This window comes from Peromyscus maniculatus, chromosome 18 (assembly GCF_049852395.1).
Source record: "Peromyscus maniculatus bairdii isolate BWxNUB_F1_BW_parent chromosome 18, HU_Pman_BW_mat_3.1, whole genome shotgun sequence".
Lineage (NCBI taxonomy): Eukaryota > Metazoa > Chordata > Mammalia > Rodentia > Cricetidae > Peromyscus > Peromyscus maniculatus.
Genome location: NC_134869.1, coordinates 7521654 through 7530507, shown reverse-complemented (window position 1 = coordinate 7530507; position 8854 = coordinate 7521654). Strand labels below are relative to the sequence as shown.

The following is an 8854-nucleotide window of genomic DNA, read 5'->3' as shown; positions in this document are numbered from 1 at the left end:
GGCAGTTATGTGGGTGATATTGTGTTCCCCAGTATATTGTGTACCCTAATAAGTTTATCTGGGGTCAGAGAACAGAACAGCCACTAGACAGACATAGAAGCCAGAAAATGGTGGCACTCACACCTTTAATCCTAGCCTTCTGGAGGCAAAGATCCATCTGGATCTCCATGAGTTCAAGGCCACACTGGAAACAGCCAGGCATAGTGACTCACACCTTTAATCCCAGGAAGTGAGCTTTGAATCCCAGGAAGTGATGGCATAAAGCAGAAAGGTATATAAGGCATGAAAACCAGGAACTAGGGTGGTTAAGCTTTAGGCTTTTGAGTAGCAGTTCAGCTGAGATCCATTTGGATGAGGAGTCAGAAGCTTCCAGTCAGAGGAAACAGGATCAGCTGAAGAACTGATGAGGTGAGGTGAGGTGGTGTGGCTGTGGCTTGTTCTGTTTCTCTGATCTTCCATCATTCACCTCCCCCCCTCAAAAAAAGCTGGGGGTGGTGGCACACACCTTTAATCCCAGCACTCGGGAGGCAGAGCCAGGCAGCTCTCTGTGAGTTCGAGTCCAGCCTGGGTTACCAAGTGAGTTCCAGGAAAGGTGCTAAGCTACACAGAGAAAACCTGTCTCTAAAAACAAACAAACAAACCACACACACACACACACACACACACACACACACACACACACACAATCTGCAGGGAACCATGACAGCAACTTTGAAATCTTCAAAAGGATCATGGGACCCCACAAAGATGATTCCACATGGACTATTGTAAAGCCATTAAACTGATTAACACTACAGAGAGATCAATTTTGGACTACAAACTGTTCAGGACAATTTCAAGATGACTAGCTGAGAGGATCTAGATTCACAGACAACTTGAGCAAGGAATTGAAACAAGCCCTGCACTTTCCTATTATACAGCGACTGGACAAATGATACAGGACTTGATACTTAACCTAAAAATTTTCTTTTCAGGATCCCCTAAAGATGTCTTCACTCCCAGAAAGCAGGAAGTAATTTTAAGAAAACGACACCCACATTCCCAAGAGGTGGGATGGGAGGTTTTTGGTTGTTTAATGAGTTATAGATATTGTCATTGTTTATGATGGTTGGTTACAAGTTGTTAATTGTTAACAGTCAGGAAAAAAGCTGAACAAGGAGATTAGATTCAGAGTTCTTGTTTAAAAAAGAAAAAAGAGAATATAGATATGAGGAGGATCATTGAATCTACACTGAGAAAAAAGATAAAGAAATAATAGGATAAATGGGTAGATCATTGAATCTACTCTAAAAAGAAAAAAGGGGAAGATATAAAAATGACAAAAGGTAGATTATTGAATCTATTATGAAAAGAAAGAAGAGAGAACATGGATAGGATAAGATATAAAGGAAGATTATTGAATCTCCTTTTTAAAAGGAATTATTTGTTTTAAATAGGATCAGTAATGAAATTTTTTTCTGAGTTTATCAAATGTTAATGGACTGGACATTGTTATATATTAATGGAATTTTTCATCTGCATCTGTCAAATGTTAATGGACTAGACAACGTTAATGTAATTCTTGACTGTATATATTGTATATACTTATTGGATATAGTTTTTCTTGTATTAGTTATAAGCTTCTTAATTTTAGCCAAAAAAGGGGAAATATGGGTGATATGGTCCCCAATATATTATGTACCCTAATAAATTTATCTGGGGTCCGAGAACAGAACAGCCACTAGACAGACACAGAGGCCAGAAAATGGTGGCACTCACATCTTTAATCCTAGCCTTCTGGAGGCAGAGATCCATTCGGATCTCTGTGAGTTCAAGGCCACACAGGAAATACCCAGGCATGGTGACTCACACCTTTAATCCCAGGAAGTGATGGCAGAAAGCAGAAAGGTATATAAGGCATGAAAACCAGGAACTAGGGTGGTTAAGCTTTAGGCTTTTGAGCAGCAGTTCACCTGAGATCTATTTGGATGAGGACTCAGAAGCTTCCAGTCTGAGGAAACAGGATCAGCTGAAGAACTGATGAGGTGAGATGAGGTGGTGTGGCTGTGACTTGTTCTGTCTCTCTGATCTTTCAGCGTTCACCACAATACCTGGCTCTGGCTTTATTTTTATTAATAAGAACTTTTAAGATTCGTGCTACACAGTTAGAATAAGAAACGTATGTAAATGCATACTAGTACCATGCCACAATATAGTCTGTGAAACTACCAGTGACTGACAGAAAGGATGATACAATACAAACCAAAATGAGAAAAGACACAAGATTTCCCCATATTTAAAAAAAAATCTAAAACTTTCCTGTCTGTGGAGATACACTGAGATGGGAAATGAATTGTTATTCTTTTTACATATAAAGCAAAAATACCTACTTTGCTTTTTTCATGTAACCCAGCATCCAGTACCAAAAAATGCCTTCTTCCTCCAAGTGTTCCAATCTCTATTTATCCTGGCCTCAGACCCAAGCACAGCAGAGAATGCTAGAAGCCCAGGATTCTACAGAGCGTGTGGTGTAACACGAATCTTATAAGTACTTATTAATAAAAATAAAAAAAAAAACCTAGAGCCAGGTATTGGGGTGAACGCTGGAAGATCAGAGAAGCAGAACAAGCCACAGCTAACCTCACCTCGCCAGTTCCTCAGCTGATCCTGTTTCCTCAGACTGGTAGCCTCTGAGTCCTCATCCAGAATGGATCTCAGCTGAACTGCTGCTCAAAAGCCTAAAAGCTTAACCAGGCTTCTAGTTCCTGGTCTTCATGCCTTATATACCTTTCTGCTTCCTGCCATCACTTCCTGGGATTAAAGGCATGAGTCATCATGCCTGGCTGTTTCCAGTGGGGCTTTAAACTCACAGAGATCTGGATGGATCTCTGCCTCTGGAATGCTAGGATTAAAGGCGTGTGCTACCAATGCCTAACCTCTATGTTTAATATTGTGGCTGTTCTGTTCTCTGACCCCCAGAGAAGTTTATTGGGGTGAACAATATATCAACAACAGTGTGGTGATCTGGAAGAAGCTTTGGTAGCTGTCATACTCATACTTTTGGATGAAGAAAGAAAGCAGCCAGACTCACTGGCTCAAAACCTTGGCACTATAAGAAGGGAGGCAAGAAAAAAGACTGTCCATGTGTCTGAAGCCAGAATGAGATGCACAGTCAGTTCTAGAACAACAGGTGCTACAGAAACAAGCCTATCTCAGGAAAACAATAGAGGAGAAGAAGAAAAAACATCCAGAGGTAGGCGAGTCTGGGCAGCAGAAGAGCAACCGAGGCTTGACAGAGGGAACATGCACAGCCTGACTCACCATCAGCCCCTCGGCTGTTTGCTTCTCCCAGCAACTTCCAATTACAAGCATCTTCATGAGGAACAGAAGACCACTGCTCCTGGAACTTCACATTAATTCGCCCATGAGTGTGTAAGGATGCAGTGTCAAGCGGCTCCAAGGATGAAATCTTACAAAGAAGGGATGAAAAGCAGAGAAGACAGTCCTTCCTTAGTGTGTGCTGTCCCAGGCTGGACTCCAGAAAGAAAGCCAAAGAGTAGCGTCTTGGAGCTCATCATCCAATGTGCACTCAATGCACTCAGCCCTGCCCTTCAACACAGCCATAAAGGAGCCCTTAATTCTCTTCCTTGAGTCATGCAAAGATGCTGACAGCCCATAAATAAGATCAACTGAAAGAGTTTCTCATCTGAGTCCCTCAATCTAGGTGCTCCTCTCCTTCCTGTCCAAGGCTACTGACTGTATGTACAGTATATGGTGATGGGACACTTTCTGTTGGAATGTGACACATCATATGCACTTTATACACATTTTCATCAGTGAACCATAAAAGAACTGCCATGATACATAGGCTAGACATCATGGGAAGCAAGACTTCCATGCCAGGATTGCCTCCTTTCACTAGCCCACACCTCAGCCTCCATGGCTACTGTTGGTCTCCTGGCATCCTCTCCAACCAACCCCATCCTTTAGCTTGGAATCTGACCTTGCCATTGGCTGCTGCCTGATTTACGACATCAATCTCCCTGTAACCATACCAGCACCTGCTAGAATCTTTCTGTTTCCACAGTGATGCACAGGTTTGGATCATCACAGGTAAGCTGTGACCACTGACCAGTGAGTGCTGTCTGGTATTGGACACACTGGCCACTAGGTCAGCTCATGAGACAAGGAGAACCAATGATCTAGCGCCATTGTACTGTGGATTGCTGATACTATCCCTCTGACCATGTCGGTAAGGAAAGAAACTTTACAAAGTGTTGTGGATCCCTTCTCCCAGTTATTTTTACTACACTTTTAAATCTTTGTTTAATGGGGATACTATTGATGTTGATATAGCTATCTCAAGTCAAATGCCAGATTTAGCTTTGGTTATTACTAGGTATGTGATTTTGGACAGACAGTTTACTCTCAAGTGTTTTCCATTCACCTCAAGGAGATAAGAGTGTCTCCATGCTCTGGGCTCTGTATTGTCAAGTCTTAAGAGGCAAGTAAACAGGGAATAAAATCAGGCCCATCTTGATGGTGCTAAACTCAAGAGACCCTGGGAACATGAAGAAGGTATGCAGAGATCTAGCACTCAATACCATGAATGGGACAGACTCCCTCCACTACTTTTAACTTATTATGTCAAATTCAGGGATATTCTAAAAGTAATGTTCACACCAGGAATGGTGGCACACACCGGTAATCACAGCATGCAGAGCTTGAAGGGTTGAACGTCCCTTCAAGTCTAGGATGTTCTACACTGGCCTGTCTCCACACTCACCAAATAAATGTTAAACATAGACAGAGAGAATGGCTGCCATGTTTTGGAGTTACTTGGACTTCTCTGGATGAAAAAAGGAAAGTGGGAGAGATTAAGAGGGCTGTGGGTTCTGAAAAGGGCAGTTACTGTAGTGGAAGAAATATCGAGGGAGTTACATGAAAGACAGACTCACAGTAAATGGGGGAAGGGAGAAAACCTGGTACACAGGGTTAGAAAATCTAAAAGTACAAGAAGGCACTCCAGAGATGCCCTGGAGGTACACAAAGGCAGTTTGGAACAGAATGCTTCAGACAACAACAGATTTTAAATCCAAGGCACAAGGCATTGCCATTTCCCGAGCCATGTTTAGGCAAGCACACTGCTGGGATTAGTCTGGGCAAAGGTTCGCTGTCACGTATGGAAAACAGTATCCTGCTCTGGTCCCTGGCTCTCACGCTCCACGAAGCCCATGTTCCGCAATATTCCCCACATCTTACATGCATGGGTGGTGTTGGATGTTATCAAGTGTGACTGGGCACTCCACAGATAGCTGTTGTCTGCACAAGGACAACTGATAGGGGTGGAGGCGGTTCTCACAAGGATGCCTCACTAGAAGAGTTTAAAAAATTAACAGTTACTGAGGAACTCTTTAAGAACAATTTTTAACCAACAGTTAAACTGAGAAACAATCTTATTCAGAGATGAACCCCAAAATACATTAGCAATCTCAAGAGGTCTCAGTAAACGGGTGCAAAAAAAGAAAGAAAAATATCAGCAGGTTACATTCATGAAGTCATATATGCATATGTGTTTAATGGTTATATAAATAATAAGAGGTCATAAAGTATACAAGGAATGGACCAGGAAGGGTAATTAGCTAAATACAGTACCTATCTATGAAATTCCTGAGTTATCATTTCATAGTAGTGTCAAGCCAAGTGGACATGGCATGTGCCTTCTGCACCAGCTCTTGGGAGGCAGAGGCAGGGCAATGTGTGTGATTTCCAGGCCGGACTGGTCTAGGTGGAGAGACACTGTCTCTCTCTGTAGAGCAGGAACTGCTCCGAACAGGCTGAAGGCACAGGCGTGAGAAGCTGTCTAAGGTTCTCCCACCTCTAAACACTTCCGTTTCCTGCCTCTGAACACAGTTGTGAAGCAGTGTCACAGCAGGGATAAGAACAAGGCAATGCGGGCCAAGGAAGGGCAGTGTCCAGATCAGAGCAAGGGTCCAAGTGGATCAACTAGGAATTCCATACCCACACAGGAAGAACGAGCAGTTCATCGAATGAGGGTCATCCTATCCAGTACCAATGATCATTCTGAACCATTTTCTTTGGGGTATGTGAGGGAACGTAGGTCTTAGACTCTCCCAGGCTGTAAAACTGGAGATAACACAGCTCGTCACAGGAAGCTACAAAGCTTTCATCTCACCATTTTTCCACTGTCCTCTTGCTTCTTACAGAAAATTTCTTTGGGACAGAATGTGCTCTGCCACCCTCTGTGTCTCTGCTGAGGAAGGCCACACCCTCAGCAGGAAGTGTGGGCAACTTCTCCAGGGTCTTGAACCCAGCTGTGAGTTCAGCATGGCTCCTGGCATCGGACTCCAGCACTTGTTGCCAGCAGCTCATGGACAGTGCCTACCCCTACCAAGGAGTTAGCACGAACATGCTGACTTCGCTGACTGACCAGAGCCTGATCTCTGCCTCGGCACTCTCCTGTCCAGGTGTTCTCCAGTGGGATCTCACAGGAAGCACTGACAGGAAGGGGGGTCTATCCCTGGACTTCACTGTAACTGTCACTGACCAGAATACCACTCTCCCTGCCTGTCTATAGCAGTCCGTGTGATAATATTTTAGATCCCAATTCCTTAGTCCTTTCCTATCCAACACTGTCTGCTAGTCTTGTCCAGGCCACACCACTAGAGGTGCCAAAGCAAGGATATAGCCTGGCACCTTCCCACCTGGAAGGCAGTCAGCTCTATGACTATGGCCACAACAGTCTGTGACCGCAATGGCTGGAGGATTCGGGCAGTGTTGATGACTCTGTGTCCTACCCTGGGAGTCCCACCCTACCACCAGAGATGGTGATGGTGCTAAAGGAGATTCAGCCAGCAAATGTCCAAACCATTTCTCCACCTCTGCCATCTACAATCCCACACCTGCTCAAGCCATGCCAGACAGCAGTCTTCAAGGTGAGTAAAGCCAGGAGGGGAAGGAGTGAGATCCGCACTCAAAGGAGACTCAGATCTTCCTTTTAGCGTTGGATGTCCACACACAGGAAGAACGGGAGTCCTGGCAGGTTAGCTTTGGCTCTGGCTCACCATCCTCATCTTCATTCTCTATAATGAGAGACAATGCAAGACAGTGAGTGACAGCCATACTTCATTATGTTCAAGGCATGTGCCAAAGGACACATGTCACTGCCCAAACTAAGCAGTCCCATGCACCAATACAATACAGTCACCTCCTTCCTAATCTATTTCTTGGGATTCTTGAAGACAGCAAGAATTTTCTGGTTTGGTAACACTTGATTTTTCCTGAGTTGAAATCGGACTCCAGAGCAATGCAACTCTGAATCTGTCCTGGAGGAAATGTTCCTTCCATATTCCAAGTGTCTGTTGTGAAATTATAGTGAGAGTCTGGTGGACCTGTGGAATACTGCTAAGTGGGGGCAGAGTCTCTCTCTCTCTCTCTCTCTCTCTCTCTCTCTCTCTCTCTCTCTCTCTCTCTCTCTCTCTCTCCTCTTCTCTCTCGCTCTCTCTCTATCTCTTTCTTGCTCTCTCTTTTCTTTTTCTTTCTCTTTCTCTGTGGTTCTCTCTCTCTCTCTCTCCTCTTCTCTCTCTCTCCCTCTCCCCTCTTCTCTCTCTGTCTCTCTTTCTCTCTCTATCTCTTTCTTGCTCTCTCTTTTCTTTTTCTTTCTCTTTCTCTGTGGTTCTTCAGCAGTGACCCAAGTCCATGATCATGTTGATGTGTTCTCTACTATAAAGTCACACTCAAGCTTAAAGATTTCACCTTCTTAAATTAATTTTCATGTCACTTATAAAAAGTCTGTGAAATGGGAGCTCAAGGAAAGTCAGGGTTCTTGAACTCCTTTCAGGAATGTGGAGCTGGGTTTGGATACCTAAACCCACACAAAAATTCATGCTTCTGGGAGCTTATGCGTGATACCATAAACAGAAAGAAGCGGGCAGAGATGAGTAAGTTTTGAAAATTATGGACCAAACTGCCTAATAGCAAACTTCTAAGAAATGAGAGGCACAGTTTCCAAGACAAAAGGGAGGGTAACTGGACCAAACACCAAGGGAAAGCTTTCACCTCCTCCCATGATTACTACACATGTACACACTGCCCAAACAGGAAGGAACCCGCAAGCATCTGAGAAAACATGATATTGCATGGTCACCAGAAACACCTGAGGAGTTACTACGTCTCCAGAAAGAGGGGCTGCCCTCGCTACTCAAGCCGAGCTCATAGGAATGCCCGTCCCACTGCTACAGGAGCCTGAGTGCTGAGGTGCGCTGAACGGAGGGGAGCATCTCACTTACCAGGCACTGACTGCTTCCTTGACTCTTTTGCAGTGGTGGAAATGGAGAGGTCCCTGGGATTGACACCTTCAGGCCAGACACTGTCTGCTGCAGAGTCCAAACCTCTGCAAGCCTGCTCCCAGGATGTCCAGATGAAGACACCACTTGTTGACAGGGACAGGTCATTGACTGGCCTCATTCACAGTCCTTCAGAATTCCTGGACTTCTCTCCAGCTCCAAGCCTGGAACAAACAGAGAATAAAAATGTGGAAGAGATGACTGCTGAGCAATCAACGCCTCTGGACACCTATGAGGGCACAAAAGTAAACCAAGACCCATCACACCTCCCTTTCACACACCCTGACATGCAGCAGCCCCTGAACTACACTGATGCTGGGAGCCTAAGGCAGAAGCTAGCTTCTGATAATGCCACCCTGGGAAGGGAAAGACAGAGACAGAGAGGGGGAGACAGAAGGAGAAAGAGAGGTTGAGAGAAGGAGAAATATTTGATTCAGTCCATTGCTATGACTTCATATGACCCGATTTGTCTCCTGAATGTTGTGTTTCCAAAGTTAGGGATTCAACAT

General features: G+C 44.5%; 1 long non-coding RNA gene across 2 annotated transcripts; it reads left to right on the top strand.

Moving 5' to 3' along the window:
• The first annotated feature begins 311 nt into the window (after positions 1-311).
• LOC143269290 (uncharacterized) lies at positions 312-8543 on the top strand. Of its 2 annotated transcripts, XR_013045688.1 has the most exons (4): positions 312-408; positions 975-6082; positions 6207-6935; positions 8322-8543. It is a non-coding gene; the product is annotated as an uncharacterized LOC143269290 (long non-coding RNA). The 2 variants fall into 2 exon arrangements; XR_013045687.1 differs by having other exon boundaries at positions 975-6935.
• The last annotated feature ends 311 nt before the right edge of the window (positions 8544-8854 follow it).